At 61.3% G+C, this 15,513-nt stretch overlaps 1 protein-coding gene across 6 annotated transcripts in view; it reads right to left on the bottom strand.

Moving 5' to 3' along the window:
* SEPTIN9 (septin 9) overlaps positions 1-15,513 on the bottom strand; it is a 126,363-nt gene that overhangs the window by 11,796 nt on the left and 99,054 nt on the right. Inside the window, exon 1 of one of the 6 annotated variants that reach the window (XM_040456531.1) lies at positions 12,394-12,507. The exons of the other annotated variants lie outside the window; for them this stretch is intronic. The gene's annotated coding sequence lies outside the window, so the exon portion shown is untranslated. Of the gene's footprint in view, positions 1-12,393; positions 12,508-15,513 lie in introns of those variants that run through there. 6 annotated transcript variants of the gene reach the window in all.

Genomic DNA, 15,513 nt, shown 5'->3' with positions numbered 1-15,513 from the left:
GTGGCTGTCTCCCTGGCCAGCCTCTGTGTGCCCCCCACCCTCAGACCAGGACGAGGTCTATGAACGGGCAGATAGGACAGAGCTTCTAGAAATAATTCCAGCTTCCTTGGTTTGTAGGTCAGAACCTTCCTCCCTGTCCCCCTTCCTCCCCTGGCCGCCCTCAGGAGTCCACACACTCAGGTCAGAGGCCTAGAGAAGGGACGAGCAGAAGGCACCCAGTGGGGTCCTGAGGGGCACTCACCCAGTGGAACCGGTCCCCACCAGGGTGGGGCGGGAGCACATGGGCCGCGTCCCGGTGCAGCCCCAGACGTGCCACACACGCCCCACCACACCTCTGCTGGGCCAGCCCCTCAGCCCCGGTGGGGCCAGGCTCCTCCCGCCCCCCCAACCGCCGTGGAGGCCTTTCCAGGGCCGCTCACGGGTCTCCCGGCGCATCCCGAGCTCACGGGAAGGAAGCACACTGGCTGTCGTGACCTGTCCCCTGGGCACCCATCGGCCCCGGGACCCTGGTGTGTGCTGGGGCAGGGAGGCGGGGGGAGGAGGCACGGTCGTGCCCTCTTGGCCCTGCCCTGGGAGGCGGCAGGCCACAAAGTCACCGCGGGGCTTCGGATGAACGGTTTCCACTTCCTGGGGAAGTGATCGGACTCTCCCCCTCCACCCCCGCCTCCAAACCCCAGTGGCCCCAGCCGGCTCGCACCTCGGCGGCCACACCTCTGCTTCACAGGCGTGTCAGAGGGAGCTGACACGGGGTGGGGGTGCCGGGCCCCCTTCCCTTCCATAACGAGGATGGTCAGCTCACACATTCCAGAAACGGGAGCGTGGGTGGGTCATCCGCAGGGTCGCTCAACTTCCCCGTGTCCTCAGCCACGCAAAGCGCGGTGATTCCTACCGCGCGGGAAGGGGAGCCAGCAAATAACAGAGGACACCGATGACGGCCAGGGACCGCCCGGGGCCACGCTGCCCACGCCCGCCCCCCAGGCCAGGGAAAGGCCAGGGACCCGGGAAGCAGCGATGACAGCCGCGGGGCCTCCCCCCCCCCCCCCCCGAGCGGCGCCCGGAAGGCATCCGCCTCTGCTCCCTCTTGAGAAACTGTCCCTGCACTCCAGCATCTTTAAATAAACAAAGACAAGAGCTGCATCTGGCCTTGAACATGTGGCTGTGGGGCTGCTTCCTGGAGACAGACTTGGGGCCCCGTCTTGCAGGGCAGCTCAGCCCCGCCCCGCGTGACCGAAAATTGCTTCCATCTGCCTGCGGGGCCGGGAGCCCTTCCGTCCGGGCCTGGGCCGGACCCCCACCCCCACCCACGGCCCCCTCCGAGCCGCAGTGGTGGGGGGCGCCCCCTGAACCCCACTCGGCTCTCTCCTCCGCCCGGCCTCTGCTCTGGCTGGGTCCCTCTGCAGGCACCGACACCCACGAAGCACAGAGCAAACATCCTGCCCACCAGGGCCCTGTCTGGGAAGTGATAATAAAGACACGCCAAGCCCCGTCCTTCCCACCAACCCACCGAGGGAAGGGCCTGGCCTCCACACAGGTGAGGATACCAAGGGCTGGGTTGTGCCCCGGCCGGGAGGCAGGCTTTGGAGTCCGGGCCAGGACCTGCGTGGAAAAAGCAGAGGCCCCATGAGGCTAACTTGCCCAGAGACACTTTCTCAGAACACTTGCTTTCCACGGACAGCCACCGGGGCCTGGCTGCAGGAACCCCCTCCTCCAACACCGTCCGTAAGGACTTCTGTGATGGGAGATTCTATGCCTGTGCGGTCGAACCGGGTGGCCACACGGGGCCGTTTTTTAAATCGGGGTAAAATACGCATAACGTAAAACGCACCATCGATCCTTTTCTTTAGACGTACTCGGCGCCCTTAAGCCCAGTCACGTTGTTGTGCAACCAGTCTCCAGAACCCTTGCCCATGTCGCCAAGCTGAAACCCTCTCCCCGTTAAACACGGACTCCCCACCCTCTCCCGGGGCCCTGGCAACCTCCATTCTACTGTCCCTGAACGTGGCTACACTAGGGGGCCCCGTATAAAGAGGCTCTCGTGGTATTTGTCCTTTTGGGGGTGGGTTTATTTCCCTTAACATAAGGTCCTCAAGGTTCACGCGTGCTGTATGTAGCAGGTATCGGAACTTTTTGTTTTGTTTTTTTTTTCAAAGTTTATCGAGAGAGAGAGAGAGAGAGAGAGAGAGAGAGCGAGCGCGCGCACGCACACGGGCAGGAGAGGAGGAGAGAGAGAATCCCAAGCAGGCCCCGCACTGTCAGCTCGGAGCCCGACGCGGGGCTTGAACCCACGAACCGCGAGATCATGCGCTGAGCCGAAACCAGACGCTTAAGACTGAGTCACCCAGGCGCCCAGGATCTCCTTCCTTTTCAAGGCAAAGAGGCCCCCGTGTAGCTAAGGCACATTTTGTGCATCCGTTCATCCCTCGGTGGACACCTGAGCTGCTCCTACGTTTCAGCCCTTGTGGATGACACTGCCACGAGCACCAGCGTGCAAACATCGAGACCCTGCTTCCAGTTCCCCTGGGGTCACCCCGGAAGTGAGATGGCCACATCACACGGCAGCCGTATTTTTAATTTTTTGAAGACCCGAAGACCCGCCCACTGTTTTCGCCTGTGACTTCTGAGCACTTGAAATGTAGCCAGGCCAACTGAGGAACTGAATTGTTTGTTTTGTTTCATTTAAATTAATTTATGGGGCGCCTGGGTGGCTCAGTCGGTTGAGCATCCGACTTCGGCTCAGGTCACGATCTCGCGGTCCGTGAGTTCCAGCCCCGCGTCAGGCTCTGTGCTGACGGCTCGGAGCCCGGAGCCGGTTTCAGATTCTGTGTCTCCCTCTCTCTCTGACCCTCCCCCATTCATGCTCTGTCTCTCCCTGTCTCAAAAATAAATACACGTTAAAATAATTAATTAATTTAAATGTAAAAAGCTGCGCGTGGACAGCACAAAATTCTAGTCCAACCGACTCCTTTTACAAGTAGGGAAACTGAGGTCCCCAGAGTGATTTTTTTTCCTGAAACGTTCGCTTCTGTGACCTGTGATCACTGTCCATGTCCCCCACACAGGATGGCAGCAGACCTGGGGGGATGCCCCACGCCATACCTCTAGAAGTGTCCAGGGAGGGGACACTCGACACCCATGGAATGAATGGGGTCTTGGGAGTGTCCCCCTGGTGCAGGGTGGGTGGAGGAGGGCTCTGCGGCCGAGGCTGGCCCACAGCCCCTCCATGACCCTGGTCAGGCCTGTGTCTAATTCACACCCCCCAGTGACCTCTGCCTGGGGCCTGGGCCTCATTCTCTTTCAAATGGCCCTGTCACCTCAACGTCTGTTTCGTACCCAAACTTCATGAGATGCTATTAATAGGAAAGAGGAGTTCCCCACAGAACAATTAAGTTTCACATTTGTGTCCCAGATGACACTCACTGCACCCTTGTGAGCTAAAGGGAGCCGCGTATCTTAAAAGTAGAAAAATCAGGTTCAGAGAGGTCAAGTCACTTACTCAAGGCCACACAGCACCACCTGCCTTTTCTCATTGTTCCTGGCTGCCTCTCGGCCAGGAAGAGGACAAGCTGCCACGCCCTCCCTATGCTGCCCTCCCCGGGTCTTTCCCCTCCCCTGAGGATGGAATGTTCCCTGGGGCAGCCTCACCCCGTTCCAGGCAGCTGCTTCGGGCCAACAGCTCTGCCCCCAGGCTCCCAGGCCCAGGGCCAAGTCACTGCCCTCCATGCCCCTGGGAAGGAAGGCCAGGACCACACAGGCTGAGGCGACCCCACACCCTGGCTTAAACTTTCCTCCAGCCTAATTATTTCCTTTGTTGTAACGGACACAGGACGTAAAGTTTTGACCATTTAAACCCTGTTCCGCTGTTTGGTTGGGCAGCATTCCCAATGACATGCAACCATCACCCCCGTCAGATGGCAGAACCTTTTCGTCGTCCTGGATGGAAACTCCGTGCCCATCAAACACTCAGTCCCGCCCCGCTCCCCCAGTGACCTCCAGTGGACCTCTGGCTTTGTGAATCTGACTCCTCCAGGGGCCTCACTCGGCACGGTCCTTCTGTGTCTGGCTTCGTTCACCGAGCCTAACGGCCTCACAGCCCGTTCCCGCCGTAGCAGGTGCCAGACCTTCCTTCCTTTTTCTGCCTGATGACATTCTGTTTATCCATTCATCCGTCAACGGACACTCGCGCCGTCCCCCCGTTTTGGCTGTCGTGAATAACGCTGCTACGATCACGGCTGTACGAGGATCTGAGTCCCCGCTTTGAACCCTTTTGGGCATCCAGCCTCCTGAGGAAGAGAAGCCAGTCGACCGTCAGCAAGGCTGTGGTTCGGGCAAGAAGTGCCACGGTCATCCTGTCGTCAGAGCGAGGCGCGGTGATTCCCTGCAGACCGCACGGTAGGCGCCAGGGGCCTCGGGTCGTGGCCCCAGCTCCACGTGGCCTGTGGCCGGTCCCCTACCCTGCTGGCATTGCCCACCTGGGAAAATGGGCCACATGTGGTTCCTGAGCACACGGCCCCTGCCACTGCTCTCCGCTCTGAGAGCCCCTGGACCCTGGCGCCACGGCTTGCTGGGGTGGCATCCCTAACTCCTAGCCCCGAGAGTGGCTCTCTAGAAATATGCAAAACATCCACCAGGACGTGGACGGATAAACAACATGTGGCAGGTGTATCAGTGGCACACTAACTACAAAAGGCCGTGACGTCGTCCTGCCACCTGCCATGACACGGACGAACCTCGAAGACATTATGCTCCGTGAAAGAAGCCGGTCGCCAAAGGTCACACACGTATGATTCCATTTACGTGAAATGCCCAGAATCAGGCAAATCCATGAAGACAGAAAGCAGGCACGCACGGCCAGGGGCTGGGGGAGGGAGAGTGCTTGCTTAATGTGAAGGGGCCTTCTTTTCGGGGTGATGAAAATGTTCTGGATGCGGACGGAGATGACAGCTTGTGAATACAAGCCACTGAATTGGACACTCTCAACGGGTGGCTTGAGCGATGGGGGAACTGTGATCTCAATAAAACGGTCATATTACGAAAGGAAAGCAAAAAGCTTGCCTGGGGAGCTGGATTTAAAAGAACCCTACTGGGCCCACGAGTGCCCGCCGGCCGGCCCCACAGCACAGCGGGCAGCTGAGGCCCAGATGCCACGCTCAGGCCCGAGGTCTGGAGGCCGGGTATGGCCAGGTGGCACCCCCGGGGTCAGCAGCCCTGCATCTCCCAGGAAGGGCGATTTCCTGGGGGGGGGGGGGGGGCAGGGCAGTTGGGAGGAAATCTTGCCAATTTCTCTCCACTGGTCCCCGTTTTGAGCCCTGGCCCACTGACCGCTCCCTTGCTGGGGAAGCCCCGCCACGCCTGCCCCCTCCTTCAGCACCGATACCTGCTGGGTGGCCTCTTCTCAGGAGTTGGGCGGCAGGGCCCCGAAGCAGGAAGGAAGGCAGGGCTCCGCCCAGCCCCAACCGGCGGCCTCGCTCTTGTGTGTGCCTGCAGCCGGGGCTGTGACTTGGGCGCCGAGTGACAAATTCTCCCTCCCCCCGCCCAGGGCCGGCCAAGGATGACGGGATCGGATGGTCGCCTGCAGCTCCCCGGGACCCCCAGGGCTGTGGGCGCAGCTCTTCGGGCTGGGACACCTCTGGAGCCCCTCACGGCACCCCAGGCCTGATGGGGAAACCAACACCCCGGGGTCCCCCCTTGGCGGCCTGCTGCCGGTCCCCACGAGTCCCATTCTCCCCGGGCATCAGCTGTCAAATGCAGATGTGGCTCTACTGGGGCCACGGACCCTGGGCCACTGCCTGACTCTGCTTCCAGCGGGAGAGGGGCATCCACGGGGCACCAGGCTCTCAGGACAACGCTCTCGGGGCAAAGCCAATGCCACTCCCCTATCTCACCCCGATCCTCTCCGTGCCTGGCTCCTGGAGCCGGGGGTCACTGATCCCGGTGTCTGAACGTGCCTTGCTCAGTCACCACCCACAGCGCCTGGGCAGAAAGCAAGGCCAACCGGTCCACGGATGCCTGGAAGGCTACCCAACGGCCGACAAAGGGAACCAGAGTCACCAAGGAGATCCAGGTAGACCCACTCGGGGCCAGATGTCGGGGTTCCCAGGGCACCAGGGACTCCTCCTGCCCCAAAGCCCCTAGACTTCTCTCCTGGAGGAAACCACACATCCAGACATGTAAGCCTTCTGTCTCCCACCCCACCCTAGCCCAGGTGACCCAGCAGTCAGTCCAAGTTCACCGCAGAACAGCGCACACAGTGGGGGGTTCTGGGACGGCTGCCCCCCCCAAGCACGTGGAGTCCACCCTCGGGGACAGTGGCACAGGCTGCAGTGAAGGCTGAGGGGACATCTGCAGACCCCAGCAGAGCACCGAAGCCCGTGGCCAGGACGCAGACAGCCCCTGCCCCCCGCCCCCCGCCAAGAGGCTTCTTGAAGGTGGGCGAGGACCCAATGCACGTAGTGCCCGGAGTGACCAGAGCTGCTCCTTCCCTCCCGTCTCCCTCCCTGGGTGGCTGCCCAGTCCGGCAGCTCCTGGCCTGTCCCCGCTGCTCTCCTGCTGAGCCCACACCCAGCCTTGGAGGTGTCTCCACAGTGACTGAGTAACGCTGTGTGTGGTTTCCTCTCCCCACACGTCCCCCGACGTGGCAGTCAGGAAACCAGTGCCCCCATCCGCCACGCCCACTCGTGTATTGCCACGTTTAGAGCGGTGCCTGGCACGAGGCAGGTCCACAACGCGATGCTGAATGAACGAAGGAACAAAGGGAGGCACTGATCACAACAGCCGATGTCTCCCGGGGGCTCACCATGCACTGGATGCTACCGTGAATGCCGCACCTGCACTAACTCACGTGACGTGCACGGCACAAGGACCGGGTAAGCTAGCGACGGGCATTACCCCAAGTCTCCGATGAGGAAGCTGAGGCCCGCTTTTGTGACTTATTATGACCCAGCGCGAGTGGACGGACGGCAGAGCCAGGATTTGAACGCAGGCAGGGTGACCCCACAGGCCAGGTCCTCCAGCACCACGGAAAAGCAGAAGGAGGGGTGCGTTCCCGACAGCAGAGCCCGAGCAGGTGCCGCTGGGGCAGGGACTGAAGCTCTCGCCCCCCCCCCCCCTCCTCCCAGGAGCCGCCCATCCTGTTTAGTGAGGCACCAGGCCTCTCACGGGGCATTAGGATTTTTTTATTTTTAATTTTTAACGTTTATTTATTTTTGAGAGAGAGACACAGAGACAGAGCGTGAGTGGGAGAGAAGCAGAGAGAGAGGGAGACACAGAATCCAAAGCAGGCTCCAGGCTCCGAGCTGTCCGCACAAAGCCCGACACGGGGCTTGAGCCCATGAACCGCGAGATCGTGACCTGAGCCCAAGCTGGACGCTTAACCGACTGAGCCCCCCCAGGCGCCCCAAGGGGCATTAGGATTTTAATCTTCATAAACCTGCGAGCAAAGTCATTCAAAGGTCAAGCCTGGTTGGGCAAGCTCTTCTAAAACAGCTGCAGGAAGCAGTGTGGGGGTCCCAGATTCCAGGGGACTCCAGGGCAGGGGCGCTGATGTAGGAGAACCCTGGTAGCGCAGAGGCCCCCCCCCCCCGCCAGGGGCCCCGTCAGAGCTCCCAGATGGACCCATCCGAGCAGGCACCAAAATGCCCATTTTCATCCTAAAACCCCAGCTCCTAGAGGCTGCCCCAGGTCCAGGTGGAACTGACAAAATTCACAGGGGCCTCCAAGATGACTCCCCACTTCTGGTATCAGTGGCACGGCAGGGAGGTGCTATTCTTAGCCAACCTGGGGAACACAGGCGAAGGAAAGAGAGTGGCAAGTCCGTGGGGCCAGGCACACCCGCATTCGGGGGCTGCAGAAAGGCCCTGGACCGAGACGCCAAAGAAATGGCTGCCGGCAATAATCGTGGAAAAAGATCCCGGGGCCCTAGGGGACCAGGACCACAATGTAGATTCACTCAACAAATATTTGATGGCCAGGGGGTCTCCCTCCCCGAGCTGCAGCAAGGACCAGCGAGAACAAGCAGTGTCATTCGGGACGGGGCGTCACTCCTGCGGGGCTCTGAAAACAGGACCCTTTCCCATTCACTCCTTCTTCCTCGGGTCCCCCACGCACCTAACGCCGGGGGCTGTTACAAACTCCCCATAAATGTCGCAGGGGAACTTCCTGTTCCCTTCTAAAGATGGAAACACTGAATACAAATGGCCGAATTTTGCAAATTTGTGCGGGTGGGGATTGAGGAGGGAATCGGAAAAGCGCACATGCCTCATCTGATGCGAGAAGTAATTCCACGTCAAATTACACTTCACACTTTGTCCGGGGCAGGAAGCGGCTCGTCACAGTCTGGTCAGGAACGGGGCTGCCAGAAATCTGAGACTTTGCCCTCTGGCCCGAAACTCTGCTTTAGAAACGGAGCCCAGAGGCTGGAGCCTCTCCGGCGAAAGGAGGGATTTGCAAATGCAAAGGGCTGCATTTTTCACCCCCCTCGGCCCTCCTTCCCTTTTCCGAGGAGCCCGAAACTCCAGTTCTAAAGCTTCTGTGTGAGGAGACTCAGGGGAAGTGTGCATGAATAAACATCTCCCAGGACCCCATGCCCTTTGCGGACCCAGGAGGGGACACGGCAGGGACAGTGCCATCCCAACCCGACTCATTCATTCATTCATTCAGGGGCCCGAGGCGCCCCGGAGGCGGGGAGGGGGGTTCCCCCACTCTCACTGCCCGCCAAGGCTCCTCGGCTTGGCTTTTCTCCCGCCAAACGCGTTCAAGCAAGCTTCTCCTCTATTGTGCAGGAAGGAATCTCAAGAAGCTCTCCCTTTCTGCCAACACGGTTTCAATTGGCCCAAGTCGGCGAAGTCAGATTTGGACAGCGGCCACCTCTCTCCCCATGCCGCCCCACCCGCTTCTGGAAGAGGCCTTCTTCTGTTCTCTATTTGCAGCCCGGCCACCTCCTTCTCCTCCTCCAGGGAGCTCTCAGCTGGGCTGGGCGGCCCTTCGGAGACCCCGGGCTTTGCTCAGGGCAGGCTCCGAGCTGCAAGCATGGTTCACTTCCTAAAAAGCAGTCCGCAGAAGGGCCAGGGCCAGGGCTGAGCCCTCCGAACTCCCTGCATCAAGGATTCATTTTTTATTTCATTTTCCACCACCCACTGGCCTCGCAGGATCAGGGACTGTGCCCCCCCCCCCCCCACAGAGCCTCCTCCCACCCCAGAGAACCTTCCAGCACAACGGGTCCCCGCCCCAAAGCAAACCCAGAATCCAACCCCGGGCCAGCCCGCCCACCGGGTCTGAAGGGGCCGGCTGACCACAGAGATTCTGTTAGTTCTTGGCAAATATTTGCCAAGTCAAAAGCAGAAAGAAAAGATTCTCCCCCCATGGATGGGTGGAAACTGGCCATTTGTCACAGGGTAGAAGTTCCTCTTATCAGGGATGTCCCGCTAAGGGCGGGGGGGGGGGGGGGGGGGCAGGCCTCCCCTCCCCCTGTCTCCTCTATCAGCGGGACTGTCAGCAGATCCTCACCAGAGGGGCAGAGGCTGGGGGCGCTGGAGGTCCCGCCTCCCCCAGCTGATGAAGTCATCTGAGGAAACAGGGCTCCCCGGGGGCCACAGGACACCCCCCCCCCACCCCGGCCAGGGGCTAAGCAGAAGATCTCCCTCGTGCCCAGGGTGCTGCAGGAGGCAGAGTGTGGCCCGCGGGGGCCATGCAGGGAGGGCCACATTCCTGGGCCGGAAGCCTGACCAGATGACCCCTGAGGCAGGGAGTCAGCAGCCCTGGACCCCCTTGAATCAGGTCCCCCATCCCTTTGTCGCTCTGGCTGTGGGCTGAGGAGTGGCGAGACAGCTGGAGTCATCTTCTCTCCTACCTCTGGGTCCTTCCTGCTCAGGAGAGCAGAGGTTCTGGAAGCAGTGGGCTCGGGGCCTGGGGATTAGCAAGGACTCCTACTCGGACCGCGTCCCCCCCCCCCGCCGGCGGGGCCGCTCCGATTCCACATGTCCCAGACTCCACCGCTCCCCGGCGCTCCTACGGGAGCCACTCGTTCCGAGGATAAGCCCAAGAAAGGCCCCTTGAACTGTGAGGACACATCCGAAGCCAGGAGGGGAACGCGGGACGGGCAGCCCGCCCATCGGAGGAATCTCAGAAACACAGCCACCCCTCTACCCGGGGCCCTCCCCAGGAAAAAGCCGTGTGCAGGGGCAGCTGCCCAGTTACCCCTCGGGGCGGACGTTCCATCACCCCTGAAACACCGCCTGGGGTCGGGGGTGGGGGGGACGCTGGCCTTGGGCAGGGTGCAGACACCGGTGAGCCCAGGGCTGGGTCATACACCAGAGAGAAGCGGGCACAGCCCATTTCCTGTCTGCACTGGGGGGTGAAGCCGGGGCGTACTTCTGGACTGGTGGTTCTGAGTGCACACGGCTGCCAGACCTCTGCGGAACAAAGGACTGAGGGGTCACCCCTCACCCCACGTTGCAGGGACTGAGCCCTGAGCACCCCAGTCAGTCTTTTCCTTCCTGCTACGCTCTCTCCTCTTAGCCGCGCAGGCCTCCGCTGCCTTTCCTCTGCCCGAGGCTGCTGGGGGGCTCAGCCTCTTTGCTGGCTCTCCTGCCACCTGGAAGTCCTGGCCCCCGGCTGGACACTCTCTCCAGGCGACTCTGCTCAGCCCCTGAGCGTCACAGGCCAACCTCTGTCCGGTTCACACACTGATGCCAATTGACCGTCCCGGCTCAGCGGAGATGCCCCGAGGCCCCACCGGCACCAGCATCTGTGGCCCCCGCCCAGTGAAGTCTGGAGGTCTCAGACCGAACGTGCCCCAAACTGAACTCTGACCCTCCAGGCCGCCCCCCAGTCCCTCCACGTGAGTAAATGGCACCTCCAGGCGTCCAGTTATCACAGCTACAAATCTGGGGGGCCCAGCCTTGGTCCTTCCCCTTCCATCACCCAAACCCAACCACCTGTCCCAAAGTCCTACCAGTTCCAGCCCAACATCCCTGCAGGTGGCGGCCTTGCTTGCCTCCCCGCGGCCCCCCCCACCCAAGCCATCACCATGCCTGCCCTCCACCCTCACCCCCCACCATCACACTCGCTGTGTGACCCAGCGCGAGGAACTTAACCTCTCCGCACCTCCATTTTCTTCTGTGTAGATTGGGACAATACTACTGCTTGCCTCTCGAGAGCGCTGGGGGAGTCAAACAAGATTGTTTACGAAGCACACGAACAGTGCCCAGTCAGTGCCTCTAAGTAGCTGTACCGAAAACAGAAGCCCATGCCCAGCCCTCCAGCTTGGGTGAATGGACTGTCTCCCCAGCTCCTACCAGCTCTGCAAACAAGGCTCCTCACAGAGGTTCTCTCCTGCTCTGCTCCTGGAGGAACCCCTCATTTCCCTAGTTGTTGAATGAATGAATGAATGAATGAGTGAGTGAATGAACGAACGAATAGGAAACTCGCTACCCTTCCTTCCTCCTCTCTTCCCAGAACACTGTAAGGGGCCGGCCCCTGCTCCCCGGCCAAGCCGGGTGGCGCCTCTCGGCCCGGCCCCAAACTGCTGGCCCGCATCCTCTCCCACGGGCTTCCCCACGGCCTTCGGCGTGTGGCAGGATGGGAATGGGATGTTAACCATTTCCAGTCTCCGTCGTCCTCTGGAGCCACAAAGCACCGAAGAGGAAGGATGGACGGATGGACGGACTTCCGAGGACAGCTCCTGCCCATTCAGGAAATTTTGCTCAGGAAATGGGGGGGAAGGGCGCCCAGAGGAGGTGAGGTGGGCAGAGACTGGGCCTGGGGCAGGCATGCCGGTGGGCAGGGGCTTGGACCACCCCGGTCACTGCCCCAAGCCGCTCCCCACCGCTGCAGATGGCCCGGCCAGTGCAACAGGGACAAGCGAGTCCCCAGCGTGGAGGGAGCAGGCTGTCGGTCACCGGGCAACCCCGGAAGACATGCCCTCCTGGGAACTAGGGTCAGGCGGTTAGTTTCATAGCCCAAGGGTGACTCTTCCTGCTGTCCCCTAATCTGCGGTCCAGCAGCTACACGTGACCTGCCTCCAGCCCGGACTGAAGAGTGGTTAGAACTGGCAAAGAGAATTTATTAACTCTGACACAACCAGCCTTGGAAACATACCCAGTCCCGGGGCCCAGGGGCTCAGCCTGGACTGCAGACGCAAGGGGCCGGCTGGGCCCAGTGAGCAGCGCTGACCCCCAGGGCTGGGCTGGGCTTGGGCACTTCACAGTCTGCAAAGCGCTCAAACTCGCTTTATCACACGGGATCCTGGGCTTCCGGGGATAACGGGCGGCGACTCTCGAAATGAGACCAAAATAACAAGATCGACAGGGCTCTTACACGGGTGACGACGGAAGAAAGTTAAACTAGGGAGCACACAGACCCCAGGCGGCCCCGCACCCTCCACACCCCCCGGGGTACCTGCCGGCAGATGGGAACGGTCTGAGGCGTCCTCCCTGAGATCGCAGCAGCTGTGGAGGCCACAGGGGTGGGAGCCCGTCGCCTCCCAGGTTCCCTCTCAGGTCCCTCCGCCCCGAGGCTCCGGGAAGGAGCCACATTCATATGGTAATTTCTGCCTGTGAACTGGCCCGGCACAGAGGGCCCTCCAGCTGCGGGCCGGGAGGAGGGGAGCCTGGCCCGGGCCTGACCGCTCGCTCCCGGCCCTGCCAAGTGGGCCCTTCCCGGGGCGCTCAATTCGGGCTGCGGGGGGAGCGGGCGCCTTGGTGCAGGCGGGGCAAAGGGCCTCGGCTTTCTGCGCTCACGCGGTGGTTTCAGATGACAATGGACACGGGTTTGTTTCACTTCACTTTTCGGTGGCTCCCTGCAGATGATGCCCTGGCCCTCGCCCCCTCCCTGGACCCCAGAGGCAGCCCCCCGCGCCTCCACCCTCCCTGGAAGGAAAGGTCTCCCCGGGGCCGAGGCCGGTGGGGGAAGGGGAAGCGCCTTCTCTCAGGAAAAAAAAAGAAAGGCCGCTCCCACACCCTAGTCCTCCTTTCCCTCAGCTTCCTCTAGGGGCGAAGGGGGAGAGGGAGGAGGAGGGGGTCACACAAAACCCAGCCACTCCCTCCACCCACTTCCTCTCTCACACTGCGGGAGTTCACTGCTGCAGCTAAGAGAGAGAGAGAGAGAGAGAGAGAGAGAGAGGGAGGAGAGAGACAAAAGAGGGGAGGGGAGGGGAGGGGAGGGGAGGGGAGGGGAGGGGAGAGGAGAGAGAAGAGACACGCAAACCTTCCTTAGTTCTGGGCCCATGGAAACCAGAAGTCGGCTCCAGGACTCAGCTGCAGACCCGAACGGCTTCTCTGTGCCCCCACCCCCACCCCCAAACCCATCCACAAGCCCATTCACCGCTGGATGCAAAAGGAAACAAAAGGACCCCTGGCGAATCGCCCAGACACAGACTCAAGACAGGTCATGGGGGAAAGTGCAGGAGAGAAAGAAGCGAGCGAGCAGCGACTGCCCCCTCCCCGCCGCCCCCGCCGGGGACACAGGGCGAGCCCCCGCCCGCGCTGGCGAACCAACTGTCGCACGACCGACCGGCAATTCCGGGGAGAAATGAAAACCCAAGTCCGCACCGAGACAGGGGCACCAACATCGAGTGCTGCATGATTCACAGCACTTGAAAAACAGCGACAGCCCCGATGCCCCGCTACTGATGAAGGGATAAGCAGCACAGGACGGGACCACCGCGTGGAACACTATTCAGCCAGGAAAAGGAACCAAGCGCTGACCCCTGCTACCACGTGGACCTTGAAGATACTATGGCATAAAAAGCCACCTGTCCTCTGATTCCACATTTATAAAACGCCCAAAGCAGGAAAGTTCACAGAGGCACGAGGCAGCTTCGTGTTGCCAGGGGCTGGGGGCAGGGAGCTGTTCGTGGGAACAGGGTCTCTTCTGAGATGATGAGAATGTTCTGGAATTAGTCGTGATGACTGGGCAACGTTGGGACGCGCTAAAAACCTCTGAATTGTACACTTTAGACGACTGAATTTTAACGGCGTGCGAAGCGTATCTCAATAAAGCTCCTAAGAACAGCAATATAACAGGTAACCTGCTCCCCAATGACCAGGGGTGAGGGCTGCGTCCTCGTCCATGGCCAGCTCCCAGCACCGATCCAACACCCCGCCTCCAGGTGTCCCCCAACTCTGCAGCCCGGCGAGTGGGGGCGCTGGCAGGCTCCCTGGCCCTGCGACTCCCACCTTACCCTCTCTGCTCCTGACCCCACCGGTGCTCATTAGGAGCCCCCTTTAACACAGAAGGAAACCAAAACCTCAACCTGAAGGGAGGGGAGACTGGGATTCAGACGCAGCCAATCAGCAACCACAGAGGGTCCCTGGGCAGGAGGGACAAGGGAAAACCCACTCAGCACTCCCCTCCCGGATGCAGGGACACCTGCGACCCCTTACACGTACCGGAACCAACTGGGTGAAGCAGCAGCAGCAGGCCCCAGGCCCCCCCCCCCACACACACGCGCACACGCACACACCGGGCAGGTGTTCAGTCTTCTGCGCGGGCCCAGCCGACCCAGCGGAAATGATGGCAGGAGCCAGCAGCTGCCGGGGGCGGCCGCCGGATATCCTGGGCCATCTCTGGTACGACCCACCCCAAATCTGTCAGAGGCCCGAGCTTCGCCCTGTCCCGTCCCAAACCCGAAGGATGCTGCTGAACGAGCCTCCGTGGAAACAAGTCATAGAGAATTCACCGAAGCCCCGCTTTTACGGGGCGGCAAAGGCCCCAGAGAGGGCGGGGCGGGAGGTCTCTGGCGGCTCAAGGTTAGCGCCTGAGTTTCCGAGTGCCCCGTGGCGTTCGTTAGGGCTTTACTCCCCAGCCGTCCCCGGGGAACCCCAGGGCGAGGGGCCAGCTCAGGGCGGCACACGCGGTGGGACTGTCCTCACCCCAACCGCCCCACAAACACGGAGGCCCTCGGAGAACCAGCCTCCCATCCCTGACTCACACGTCTCCCCCACAATCTGGGATCTAGCCGCCGACAGGTGCAGGGAGAGGCCACTGGCTCATCCTCCCGTGGGCCCACGATGGGCCCCAGAAGATGTGAGCAGGCCAGGCCTGGGTTTCAGGCCCAGAAGCATTTCTGCACCTTCCTGCTGAGTGGTGTCCAAAACGCGTTGCTGGGCAAATGTATAAGGAAATAATGAAGACAGAAGTGGCTGTTGGCACACGGGCAAGGTGTGACTGACCAGGTGCTCCGGTTCTACTGTGAGCCCGGGGGGAGGCTGGGGAGGCAGCCAAGACCTTTGGAAGGATGGCGAAGGTCAGCTGAGGAACTCTGTGCAGGAAGAGCAGGAAGCAGGAAGCAGGCACCTGCTGAGGGGTGCCACCTCCATGTGGACAGGTGGGCACCACACCCCCCCAGCCCCTCCTCTGCCCCACCCCCACCACCAGCCCCGCCCATGCCCCTGCCCCTGCCCCACCCCCACATGTTCCCTGAAATTTCCCCTGTGGTCCCGCTCCCCCAGCCGCCCCTGAGCTGCTCTCCTCTGTGTCTCCAGTGAAATTCCAAAGAGCCCAGAGGGAGCATCTCAA

This window comes from Herpailurus yagouaroundi, unplaced genomic scaffold (assembly GCF_014898765.1).
Source record: "Herpailurus yagouaroundi ecotype Mexico unplaced genomic scaffold, PumYag 217, whole genome shotgun sequence".
NCBI lineage: Eukaryota > Metazoa > Chordata > Mammalia > Carnivora > Felidae > Herpailurus > Herpailurus yagouaroundi.
The sequence above is the reverse complement of the archived record's forward strand: the minus strand, read 5'-3'. Positions and strand labels throughout refer to the sequence as shown.